This window comes from Symphalangus syndactylus, chromosome 17 (assembly GCF_028878055.3).
Source record: "Symphalangus syndactylus isolate Jambi chromosome 17, NHGRI_mSymSyn1-v2.1_pri, whole genome shotgun sequence".
In the NCBI taxonomy this organism is placed as follows: domain Eukaryota; kingdom Metazoa; phylum Chordata; class Mammalia; order Primates; family Hylobatidae; genus Symphalangus; species Symphalangus syndactylus.
Genome location: NC_072439.2, coordinates 76828996 through 76843035, shown reverse-complemented (window position 1 = coordinate 76843035; position 14040 = coordinate 76828996). Strand labels below are relative to the sequence as shown.

The following is a 14040-nucleotide window of genomic DNA, read 5'->3' as shown; positions in this document are numbered from 1 at the left end:
AAACATAGTTTATGATGCCCAAATGTGTCCCATGTCAGTCCTGAAAGTAAATATTTCTGCTATTCATAGACTTGCTATGTAAAGTTCATGAATCTTTGGAAATTACCACAGGGACACCTTATAGGAGAGGAACAGATTCCCAGAGCAGTTCTAACTCATCCAAGGTACCACAGGCTGGGATACAATCTATGACCTAAACTAAAATGCTTCACTTTGGGGGGTGGTGGGGGATAATGAAGAGAAATGATAAACATTTACTGTATTTACCTTATTCTGAATGACATGTCATGATGTCTGGGGATCTGTTTATTACATGAGCACTCCTGTGAATGGTGTCCCAGAGAAGTGGCAAACAGACTAACATTTCTTGAGATTTACTTCAAAGGAGGCCAAGCTCAAAGCAATGGCCCTGGTTCCTCAGGGTGATTTCAGCAGATTCTCCTAAGTATCCTCTTTCTTTACCCCTCAGATCCATATTAACTGAATATTAACATATTCTACAGTAGATACTCATAACATTTACCATGATGCTTTAACAAGACCAACAACTCACATTCAATTTTTAGAATGTTAGTAAACATCCTAAAATAAAAAGGTAGCTTGAACAAGTTGAATGCCCTTGGGAAAAATATTTAATCCCTTTTGGTTTTGATAAATCTGGACTATCTTTGAGATTTCTGTTGCAAATATTTATGTGTTTACCTGTCAACCTCAGGAAACTTCATTAATTGTTAATTTATGTATTAAATACGTTCTCTTTGATGAATTGCTCAGCATAACAGTGGAAAAAAAAGTTTTGAGTTTTTTTGTTTTGTTTTGCTTTTTTTGGTGACAATAAAGCTCTCCATTATCATATATAATTCTTACATCATTTCTCAGAAAATAAGTTACATTTGTTCATTTGAAATATACATATTTTCCTTTAATATATCTTGGAACTAAGATTGAATTTTAAAAATGGAATTGTTCGGTTACTTTTGCAATGCCAGTTTGATAGGCTGATAAAGTTAACAAGATAGCTCTAAATCAGTGAAATTGCCAATACTGTGTGCAGTGAGTGAGACAGCTCAGCTGATCCCAGAACCAATAAAAGAAGTTATGTCTGCTTTAAAATGTACCTTTTCCCTTATACCTCTATCAAATTAAAGCCCATATTCTGCATAATCAGAATTTATTAGATCTAATGCTTTTTTTCCTAAGTCAATCGCCTCTTTTATCTGTTCTTCCTATCTCCAATTCCACTTTTCTAGTCTCACTTGAATCCACTCCAATGAGGCTTTTGCCCTCCCTACTCCCCAGAAACTATTCTTGTTGCAATCACTAATTACTCCTCCCATACACATACATTCACTTTGCTAAATCCAATAGTCAATTGCCAGATCTCATTGTTTTATGTATAGCAAGGCCATTTTGACAAAGTTCAACACTACATACTCCTAGAATTCCAAATTTTGGCTGTTTTGGATTTCCTCTAAATTCAGGAGTATTGCCTTCCAATTTCAAGTCTCCTATGCTGGTTCTGCCTCATTAAACTGATGGAATGCCTCAAGTCTCGTCAGTCCTTATGTGTCATCTCTTTTCTCTTTACACTTACTCTTTTGGTAATCTCCACTAGTCTCATGACTTTAAACGCCACTAATATGCTGACAATTCTAAAACTTTTATCTCCAAAATAGACTCTGCTGAACTATGCACTTAACATATGTTCTTGGATGTCTAGTAGGCATCTCAAACCTGTTAGGTTCCAGATACCAGCTTCTGTTCTTGTACAAAATAGGTGCCTCCTTAAATCTTTCTCGTCTCATTTAATAAAGCTGTACATTCTTTTAGCCACTTAGGCCAAAATATGTAGAAGTATTCTTATATCACTTATTTTCTCTCACATTCCATAGCTAATCAATCAAAGGATCCTGTTCATTTGACCTTCAAAACACATAAAGGATCCAATCTCTTTGCACCACCCCTATTTATACCATCCTGGTACAAGCCACCACCATCTACCATCTGGATTAGTGCAATAGGGCTCCCTGTTCTCTCCCACTTAGCGCTATTTTCAACAAAGTAGTACAGTGATCTTGTAAAAACCTAATTTGGATCATGTCACTCCTTTGCTTAACACTCTCCAGTAGCTTCTGGAACCTTCTCCGAGTAAAAACCAAACTCAACTTACAATGGCCCACAATGTTTCACCCTGTACTTTCCAGTATGTTAACCACCAGCCAGCAGGTAGTTTAATTGAAATTAAACCATTAATTTAATTTCAATTAAATTGAAAATAAGTAAAACTTAAAATTCATTTCTTACTTCACAACAGCCATATTTCAAGTGCTCAGTAGCCACATGTGGCTAGTGGCTGCTATATTGAACAATGCAGATCTAGAACACTTCCATCACCACAGAGTGTTCCATTAGCAAGTGTTACTCTATATGATCTACTTCTCCCTATTATTTATCTGACTCACTTCACCCATGTTTGAAAACTGCTCACTAGATTGATCTTCCCTAAACCCAAAACTTTAGTACTCATGTCTCTACTCCAATATATTGTCTATTCCCATTTCTGCCTATTGAAATTCTATTAACCTTTAAGTTCCATATGAGAGGACATTATCTCATAAAGTTTCTTTGGAACAAAATACTCTCTCCAAATAGTGATATCTCTTTCTTGAAACACCCATATTGCTGTGTTAGAATGTGTCATATGATATATTCTTATTCTATCATGTATGATAATAATTTAAGCACTTTTCTTAATCCCCTACTAATGTGTGGCGCACATTTTTGTTTAACACATCACTCTTTCTTACCTCTTTACTTTCTTGCTGAATTCCATAAAGAAGTTTGAAAAGCCTCCCTTGCAGCTAGGGAAGGCTATATGACAAAAATATGCCAAATGTAAAATGAAAGTCTATTGAAAGATTCAGGAAAAGCATTTATCTGCCTGATAAAAGTGATTAATGTGGCTAGAGTTGCCTTTCCTCTCTTATTCCTGCTTAGATGCCTAGATCTGTAGTGGCTTTCTAATGACCCTGAGGTAAAAAGTGTAAGGATGAAAACCAAGATGTTGAAACTGGCAATGTCACAATGTGCATGGGTTTGTGATGTCATCAATGATCAACTGAAGCAATAACAGTGACCACCTAACTCCAAACATCTTGTTTTATTTGTCTAGGCCAATGTTAACTGAATTTTCTGTTACTTGAAACTTAAAACTGCTATTATTACTTTGCCTAATTATATGTTAGATTGTAGAATTTGATCATGCCCAAATAGCTTCAGTATTCTCACGAAAAGTGGCAGAGACCCCTACAACAGAAGAAGTCAAATGCTTAAATAAAGTGGAACCAAGTTAGATAATCCACTTAACCACACAGATACAAACACAAGAGATGGGCAAAAACAACAGAGGTCTGCAATCTGATTTGGAAAGTATCTTCGATGGCTACCCTGATGTTCTTTTCTCTTTCCTTAAGAGGAAAAAAACCATCCGTTTGCGAGTAAAAATATTACATTTTTAGACAAAAAGAAAAAACACAAAAATTGAATAACATATAGCTTTGTTCTTAAGAAACATGATATAGTTGAAGAAAACAAAACTGATAATCAAGAATGCTTAAGTGCTTAATGCTAATATACTGTCAGAGCACAAAACTGAACATGGTCAATTGTGTTTTATAGAAGATTGGTAAGGGCTTTGAAAATGTTTCACAGTGGAAGAAATACGTAAGTTGACTCTTGAAAGATTAATATGTATTCACTAACGATACAGACGAGGGGATGTAAGGCAGAGGCAGCAGTTTAAGCTAAGAATACATGGAAAGTAAACAGTAGGGCGCATCTAGATAACTGCAGGTAGCCCAGCTGGAGGCATAGTAGAAACAGAAAGTCCGAAATAGAGGAGCCAGGTCATGACCTGAAGCCATAATTAGAAATTTGGATATTTTTCTGTAATTAATATGGGACAATGAGTATATCAAGAACAATGTCAAATTTTTATTGGGGCATAGCACCCAAGCACTAGTGTGGATAGGCACTATGCCACGAACTCAGAAGTTAAAAATGTTTCATGACAGAAATCATGACTTGGGACCATTGCCCTGCTATTTATTAATACCACAATCCATACATGTCCTGAACTGCATTAGTCATTGCTTAGTTCAAAAGTCAGAGCACTTTATAATAAACAAAAATCTCCATATTCTAATGTCTTCTCTTGGTTTAAGGACTTTTCCAAGTGATTTTGTCCTTCCTATTTAAAAAATTTTAAAGGTAATTTTTAAAAGATGTCTGCTATGGCTTGAATGTCCCCACCAAAACTCACGTTGAACTTTAATTGCCATTGTAACTGTATTAATAGGTACGAATTTTAAGAGGTGATTAGGCCACAGGGCTTTGCCCTCATAAATGGATTAATGTCATTATCATGAAAATGGGTTCATTATCATAGGAATGGGTTTATTATAAAAAGATGAGTTTGGCTCCCTTTTTGCCTTTCTCTTGCTGACATTCTCTTGCCTGTCCACCTTCTGATATAAAATAATGAAGCAAGAAGGTCCTTACAAGATATCAGCTCCTTGATCTTGGACTTCTCAGCCTTGAGAACCATGATAAATAAATTTCTATTGTTTATCAATTACTCAGCCTGTGGCATTATGTTATCTCTGCACAAAACAGATTGAGAAAATGTTCATATAAATTTTTCCTCTAACTGGAAAATGCAAATGTGAGTGCAGTGAGGCCAGAGGGGAGAGAGAGCATGGGAGGAGATAATAAAGAGAAAGCTGCTTCAAGCAAAACCCCAGATAGAAGCGAGTCACATTAAACAGGAAACCCCCAATTTATAACCAAATTTAATACTAGATGATAAATTCTAACAATTCTCAGGTAGTGCTGCTCATAGCTCCCTTTCTTGCCTAATGATATGCCAATCAGTTATCCTCTTGAAGTCCCTTAGTCAACTTTGTTTGGCTTTCAATATTTAATGTCTCATTACACCTATTCATAAACATGAATATACTTAATATTTTATGTCTCAAGGCACCTTTCAGGAGCATTTAAAAGAAAAACAAGTCCAAGGCCAAAACCAATGCTTGGTTCACAGTCACGTGAAATTGGGGGGTTTCACTGGATACTCATACAATGAAACTTTTCCAGTGCATAAATAAACCCAACACATATCCTTATCACTGTTGATTGCAGTGGCCCAGTGGCAATCAACCAGTATGCTGAATGGCCCTCTATTTCCTTCCTGAGGCAATCATGAACAAAAGTTTACATCAGTATAGGCAGGGGCTTATTTATAACCAGAAAAAGAAAATCCTTTGTAAACATGGGATTCACAAGGTATGTTCCACCTATTCACTGTCTAGCTCCCCTAACAATACAAAGCTGAGTTTAATCAACTATCAGTTCAGGACAGCATAATTATTTTCATTATTTCCTTTCAACTATTACAATGTGTCATCATTGTGGCAGTACGGACAGAATGGGAAAGAAAAAGAAACGCAGAGATCACAGATACAAGAATGAAACCAGTAAAAAGTGGTAGAAGCTTGTCCTGTCCCACAATAGCAAAGACTTGGAACCAACCCAAATGTCCAACAACGATAGACTGGATTAAGAAAATGTGGCACATATACACCATGGAATACTATGCAGCCATAAAAAATGATGAGTTCATGTCCTTTGTAGGGACATGGATGAAACTGGAAACCATCATTCTCAGTAAACTATTGCAAGGACAAAAAACCAAACACCGCATGTTCTCACTTATAGGCGGGAACTGAACAATGAGAACTCATGGACACAGGAAGGGGAACATCACACTCCGGGGACTGTTGTGGGGTGGGGGGAGGGGGGAGGGACAGCATTAGGAGATATACCTAATGCTAAATGACGAGTTGATGGGTGCAGGAAAACAACATGGCACATGGATACATATGTAACAAACCTGCACATTGTGCACATGTACCCTAAAACCTAAAGTATAATAATAAATAAATAAATAAATAAAAATCTCCCCCAAATACTGTCCTCTATTCTGAGAAAGAAAAGGAGAAAAATGCATTTTAATTACATTAAAAAGTCAACCAAACTGTGGCCAGAGGGAACATATGGAGAAACCCATCTTGAATCTGGGGGTATCTTGGCTCTGTGCTCTGTGGAATGAGGACCTGCACAGGGAGGATGCCCAGGGTACTAACTAAAATAGTGGAAGCCTGTTGGCCCAAATCTGTAAACAAAAGTGTGATGTGGATGAATATGTAGGTTTCAATTTTAACTGGATGTTGGAACTCCCTCGACTTTTCCCATGAGAGCAACAATTATTTCCAGTTAGCTTCATAAAAGGGGGTGTTCCTCAGCTCTCTTACCTGAGGCAGCTTGAATCAGGAGGGAAGTTCTGCAGGAACAGCTGCAACCACGGCCAGTAATGAAAGTGTTGTATCTTCCCTGTCCAGAGGAGGGCGCCAAAATGAGTTTCTGCTTTTCTCCCTATCCATTAGTTTGCCCCATGCTCTGGTTGTGAAACGTCTTATTCTCCACTTTGCAGGCCAAGAAGTAGCCAAGGACAACGGTAAAGTAAGCTTGAAGGTTTAATTAGTTGCATATATGGCTATTGTTTGTTAAGGACCAAGACGAAGAACCTAAGACAAGTCAGGTGGCAAGTATGTAATCAGTGATGACCCAGTCATCATCAAAACACTCATAAATCTGTATGGCCGTTGGGCCAGACCCTCAAACAAGCATAAAGTAAATTTCTATTCCTTGTTATGTAAACAGATTCAACCTTATAACTTGTCTTCAGTCAGGATCAGAGAAAATATTAACTCCCAGAAGATGTTAATTTTTAATAACATTTCACAAGAATGTAGGATACCACTTAAAAGGTAGATGCAAAAAGGGGGACTCATCAGGGAAACAAGAAGAGGTGTCCATGACTTTATCAATAATTGTTTCAATGAATCCATATATAGCTTTATGAAAGACTTGTGAATCGAGACATCATTTGTTGAATGACTGATTTCTTATTAGCCCAAATTAGTCTTGTTCTATTTGAAAACTAACTTTTTAAGATTATATCTATATAATAACAAAACAAGAATTGGTTTGAACAGTTTTATCAACCAATTAGACAACTGAAGTTTTGTTTGGGGTTTTCAAAGAACAAAAAGGGTCAATAATAAAACTGAATACAGCACAGGTGTTGAAAATAGCTACACTTTTCAACCAGTTGTGTTACAATCATCTAGACATAGCATAAGTGAGCTGAATTGAAGATAACAGCCTTTTTATTGCAAGACCATTTTAACATGCAATTATTAAAATTGATTAATACTTGGGCCAGTGCAATTTCATTATCTCTGATCGATTTCAAGCATTACTTTTTAATGGCCTTCACTCTTGTCATTTCAGTTAGAGCTGCATGAACACTAGTTTAGTGGAACAACACACAGTCCTTTTTTAAGAGATTAAGTTCTTGGCTTTAATAACAGGTCCCAAAGGAGTAAACTGCTAAATACAGAAGACAAGATGCCTCTACAAACACTATTTACAAATCCATACCTTTTAGAGGATTTGTTTTAATAGATTTCTATGTTTTTAATGCCAGAAAAACATAGCACATTAAATAGGGGTTTTAATTACATTACACACCATAGCACTGGGCTTTTCTGAAAGTAGGAACCCAGAGCATGGTTGTTAAATGGCTACATAGAAAAGATGGAACACAAGCATTATCTGATCTAAAAATCATCTTTTTCTTAGTCTTAGGAAAGTACAATCAGGAAAAAGTGGGCTCCTTACTTCTTCGTCCACTGCTAACGCAGCAAATACTGTTGATGGTACATCTAAAATGTCATCAAAATCCATTCCGTTGCTTCCATTTCCATGGGTTTTGCATTGATTCAACCTTCAATAGCATTGCAAGCAATAATTAGAACCACTACAACACTGGCCTTACCCCCCTCACCCTTGTTTAACTTTTTCCTCATGTAATTCATCCTCAATGCTGTTTCCTATTCTTTATATATATATATACACCTTACTAAGTGACTCCTCAACCTTCAATTTAAAGATAAACAAACAAACTAAAAACATCTTTAAATGTCATATAAGGCTTTTCATAATCTGACTTCGACTTATATTTCTTTCTCTTCCTCTTCTCCTTTCCTTACCTCTTCTTCTCACTCCCTCTCTCTCTGACTCTGCCTCTCTTCCCACCTCCTTTGTCTTTCTCAAATAACCTTGCCTCTACATCCTATAGTCCTGCCATGTAGAACTAAAGGCCATTTCCAAATATTACAAATAACTCTGTACCCTTAGAGCATATACCTGGAATATCATTTGTACCTGCCTCTGGCTGAAATAATCCTCAAAAACTAATTCAAATTTTTATTATCCCTCTGTAAATTCACCCCTGTTCATCAAAGCGTTTTTGCTAGTTTCTACTTAGATGTTTTTATACTGTTTGGTTATATGACACTTTATTCAAACTTTATCATTTCACTGAATATTATTATTTATTATTTCTCATCCCTACTTCCTAACAGTTTCTGAGCTTTTTGAAATGTGTAAATCTAATTTAGGTATTTTAAAATTTCCTGTGCCTCAATATTTACTGCACTGTAAGCATATGGTCAATAATGTCCACTGGAAAAAAATGTATAAATACAATTTAAGAATTTGGGTTTATTCTGTAAATGAAACAAAGTTAATATATTTTAATTGTGAAAATCCTCACGTTATAATAAGCAACGATTTAATTTTTTGCTACCTGATGACCAGTACATCTTAGCCAAAGGGGAAAAAAATGGACTATATTAAGAACATACTTTGTAAAACAGATATTTGAGTACCACAGCTATAATTTTGAGTCTAAGAAGCCCCAGAAATAATCAATATCATCAAAGCAGTAATCTTAGAAGATAAATGGGCAGCTGGGGTCATTCTCCATTCATCATGATATTGTTACAGCAGAGACTGTGCAGAACTATAATCTATCCTGACAGTGCTTACGGATCCAGAACTCTATCGCAGATTTTTATAACTTGCATTTTTAAAATGCATTAGAAACTTTGATTTAGACATTATAGACTACTGAATAAAAGAGACAACCGAATAAGTTATTGTTCTCTTGTGTGTGGCACCACTATAACATGTGCTGACTGGTCTTTTGACAATTTAATGGCTTGTTTACCACCTCCTGCCTGCTTTTCTCATTAAATCCCATCATTTGGTGATTACAAAGTGATAATTTATAGTTTTTCCCAAGGCCAGTTTTATTTTATTTATTTTTATGCTTTATTTAATTATTTTTTAATGATCCAAAGCCCCACTAGCATACTCCTTATTGATACACAACAATCAGGCAACTCAATTTAGTTCTGTGATCTGTCTATTGCTACTATCGAGACTTCGAGGAACATTTTGAGCTATTCAGAATGATGAAATTCGTTTTATTATTATTATTATACATTAAGTTCTAGGGTACATGTGCACAACGGGCAGGTTTGTTACATATGTATACATGTGCCATGTTGGTGTGCTGCACCCATTAACTCATCATTTACATTAGGTATATCTCCTAATGACCGCCTTCCCCCTACCCTACAACAGGCCCCAGTGTGCAATGTTCCCCATCCTGTTTCCAAGTGTTCTCATTGTTCAGTTCCCACCTATGAGTGAGAACATGCGGTGTTTGGTTTTCTGTCCTTGCAATAGTTTACTCAGAATGATGGTTTCTAGCTTCATCCATGTCCCTACAAAGGACATGAACTCATCCTTTTTTTATGGCTGCATAGTATTCCATGGTGTATATGTGCCACATTTTCTTAATCCAGTGTATCATTGACGGACATTTGGGTTGGTTCCAAGTCTTTGCTATTGTGAATAGTGCCAAAATAAACATATGTGTGCATGGGTCTTATAGCAGCATGATTTATAATCCTTTGAGTATATATCCAGTAATGAGATTGCTGGGTCAAATGGCATTTCTAATTCTAGATCCTTGAGAAATTGCCACACTGTCTTCCACAATGGTTGAACTAGTTTACAGTACCACCAACAGTGTAAAATGTTCCTATTTCTCCACATCCTCTCCAGCACCTGTTGTTTCCTGACTTTTTAATGATTGCCATTCTAACTGGTGTGAGATGGTATCTCATTGTGGTTTTGATTGCATTTCTTTGATGGCCAGTGATGATGAGCATTTTTTCATGTGTCTGTTGGCTGCATAAATGTCTTCTTTTGAGAAGTGTCTATTCATATCATTTGCCCACTTTTTGATGAGGTTGTTTGATTTTTTCTGGTAAATTTGTTTAAGTTCCTTCTAGATGCTGGATATTAGCCCTTTGTCAGATGGGTAGATTGTAAAAATTTTCTCCCACTCTAGGTTGCCTGTTCACTCTGACTGTGGTTTCTTTTGCTATGCAGAAGCTCTTTAGTTTAATTAGATCCCATTTGTCAATTTTGGCTTTTGTTGTCATTGCTTTTGGTGTTTTAGTCATGAAGTCCTTGCCCATGCCTATGTCCTGAATGGTATTGCCTAGGTTTTCTTCTAGGGTTTTTATGGTTTTAGGTCTAACATTTAAGTCTTTAATTCATCTTGAATTAATTTTTGTACAAGGTGTAAGGAAGGGATTCAGTTTCAGCTTTCTGCATATGACTAGCCAGTTTTCCCAGCACCATTCATTAAATAGGGAATCCTTTCCCCACTTATTGTTTTTGTCAGGTTTGTCAAATACCAGATGGTTGTAGATGTGTGGTGTTATTTCCGAGGGCCCTATTCTGTTCCATTGGTCTATATCTCTGTTTTGGTACCAGGACCATGCTGTTTTGGTTACTGTAGCCTTGTAGTATAGTTTGAAGTCAGTAGTGTGATGCCTCCAGCTTTGTTGTTTTGGCTTAGGGTTGTCTTGGCAATGCGGGCTCTTTTTTGGTTCCATATGAACTTTAAAGTTGCTTTTTTTTTTTTTTTCCAATTCTGTGAAGAAAGTCATTGGTAGCTTGATGGGGATGGCATGGAATCCATAAATTACCTTGGGCAGTATGGCCATTTTCACGATATTGATTCTTCCTATCCACGAGTACGGAATGTTCTTCCATTTGTTTGTGTCCTCTTTTATTTCGTTAAGCAGTGGTTTGTAGTTCTCCTTGAAGAGGTCCTTCACATCCCTTGTAAGTTGGATTCCTAGGTATTTGATTCTCTTTGAAGCAATTGTGAATGGGAATTCACTCATGATTTGGCTCTCTGTTTGTCTGTTATTGGTGTACAGGAATGCTTATGTTTTTTGCACATTGATTTTGTATCCTGAGACTTTGCTGAATTTGCTTATCAGCTTAAGGAGATTTTGGGCTGAGACAATGGGGTTTTCTAAATATACAATCATGTCATCTGCAAACAGGGACAATTTGACTTCCTCTTTTCCTAATTGAATATCCTCGATTTCTTTCTCTTGCTTGATTGCCCTGGCCAGAACTTCCAACACTATGTTGAATAGGAGTGGTGAGAGGGGGCATCCCTGTCTTGTGCCAGTTTTCAAAGGGAATGCTTCCAGTTTTTGCCCATTCAGTATGATATTGGCTGTGGGTTTGTCATGAATAGCTCTTATTAGTTTGAGATACGTCCCATCTATAACTAGTTTATTGAGAGTTTTTAGCATGAAGGGCTGTTGAATTTTGTCAAAGGCCTTTTCTGCATCTATTGAGATAAACATGTGGTTTTTGTCTTTGGTTCTGTTTATATGATGGATTACGTTGATTGATTTGCGTATGTTGAACCAGCCTTGCATCCCAGGGATGAAGCCCACTTGATCGTGGTGGATAAGCTTTTTGATGTGCTGCTGGATTCAGTTTGCCAGCATTTTATTGAGGATTTTTGCATCGATGTTCATCAGGGATATTGGTCTAAAATTCTCTTTTGTCCCCTGAATGCGCCTGATCTCATCTGACGAAATTTTTAAATCTGACTTGAGAGAAGCAAAATAAGGAAATATCCTATCCAAGCAGAAATATCATTCATTACTTCCTCCTCATCTAATGGCCTGGAGAGTTTCACAACCCATATGCCTAGCAAATACTTTCTAAGTGGCTTCTTAACCCATCAAAATATAGAATAAATTTACATTTGCTGCTTAATAGCATTCTCTCTTACACAAACATTATACTTGTAAATTGGGTGAGAAACTATTATTAGGATACACGTTATCTGCTATTTGCAAATGTTCAGAGTTTTAAATGTGACTTGTAAAAGTATTTTATTAGTGTCTTTTATTAAAAAATAAAATAAAGTTTATATATATGCTAATTGTCATGTGCCTCAAAGAGATTTTGATGGCAACATGTCAAGAAACTGTACCTAACCTTTGTGATGTCAATAATGGAGTTTGATTGAAAAAAAAATCACAAGCATAATAAATCAGTGCTCACAATAAATAAATAAGTTATTTTCGTCTGTTTGCTAGGCCTATGACAGACAAGGCAAGCTCTACTCTCAGAAGCAAAAATTCTATATCTAGGAGTCGGAGGTAATTTTAAGAACTATGAAGAAATAGTATTTATTTCTGAAAATATAAGTCTAATATGTAAAAAATATGACAGGTTAAGTAGGTTGATAGGCATATTTTATCCTTTAGTCTGTGACATTTTAATATCTTTATTGTTCATGTAAAACCAAGTTTATAAGTGCTTCAGTTTCAGATATTTATTTTAGTTTACCATACATATCTAGGAAAGGACCCAGATTAGTTAAACCAGTAATGTAATTCGTAAAGAGAAAACAAAACTATAAAGTTTTCTTTTGTGATCTGCTTTGTCCAAAATGAATTACTATAGCCAATACATGTCACCTTAGAAACTTTTCTCCTTGCCTATACACTGTAATGAATCTAAGCCTCTCGTTCCACAAACAAGCACTATGTAATAAATAATGTCTCAATCTTCGTATTGTAGGCATAATTTTCACTCTAAGATTTTCTAAGTCCCAATGTATTACTGTGACATTTGAACCATGGCTAAAAGGTTTAGGTTCTAGAGCATGTCCTAGAATATCCATTTAGTTTTAATAGTCTGCCTCACAGTTTTTAATTGCCACCTGGTGATTAGTAATGCCTCATCAGAGTATCCTAAGGAACAGCTAGTTTTGTAGTGCTCTAAGTAACTCTAAGAAAAGTAAAACACTTATATGGTTAGCGTACATTTAGAAAATAATTATGTATTTAGGACAATAAAAGATATAATAGATTCACTTTAGCCTGATAATACACATTCCCCACAGCCTAAAGTGGGTACCTTATAGCAGAAATCCTAATTCCATCTATTAGTATTCTCTATCCCTGCCAGATGGTCTCAGGTTTTTTCTCAGGCTGGGTTTGATTTATTAGAGTTATTTTTGCTGTAATGCTAAATCCAAGTGTTAACAATCAATACTGCCACATCCATGTGATTTAATAGTCCTCCAATGAGAATTCTTGTCTTTCTCCAGAGGGCATTTTGTCTATATCTGCATTAGTACAATTATGACTGTCAGCTTCCACTATGGAGGTATATTTTCCTCTCTATCCTTCACAAAGGCTTTCAGCTCTTTGAAACCAGAGACTGTACTATATTCCTCCGATACCTCCACTCCTACTTCCTAACAAATGGTACTTGTATGAAGCAGATATTAAATACATTTAAGTAAATTACTAAGACCTGACAAATGAGACAAAATAACACTTCATTCTATGTGAGACTCTCTTTCACTTTTTTGCACATCCTGTGAGCAGAGGCACAAACTACCTTTCTTCAAGACTATCTTTCCAAGACTGTGTATGTAACAAACAGCCTTGAAAAACAGAGACACTGTTTTCTCCAGAGAACACTTTGGGTTTGTTTACAATTTTGAAAAGATGAATATAGTATCTCCCTCAAGGGCAATAGGCAGGCATGCTTATTGTCCAGCATAAAAACTGGGGATCCTTAAGCTCAAGTTTCCTCTCCTGTTATACAACCACTGCATGTTCAGGGTCCAACTAGCCTCTTTTCATCACTTGTGGGAAATGG

The 14040-nt window shown here is 36.2% G+C and overlaps 1 protein-coding gene and 1 long non-coding RNA gene across 2 annotated transcripts in view; both read right to left on the bottom strand.

The window, feature by feature from the left end:
* The window catches only part of LOC134733087 (uncharacterized), a 55290-nt gene extending 52300 nt beyond the window's left edge, over positions 1-2990 (bottom strand). Inside the window, exon 1 of the long non-coding RNA XR_010116650.1 lies at positions 2808-2990. This is a non-coding gene — a long non-coding RNA (uncharacterized lncRNA). The remainder of the gene's footprint in view (positions 1-2807) is intronic.
* NAALADL2 (N-acetylated alpha-linked acidic dipeptidase like 2) overlaps positions 1-14040 on the bottom strand; it is a 955512-nt gene that overhangs the window by 684369 nt on the left and 257103 nt on the right. The window lies entirely within an intron of this gene.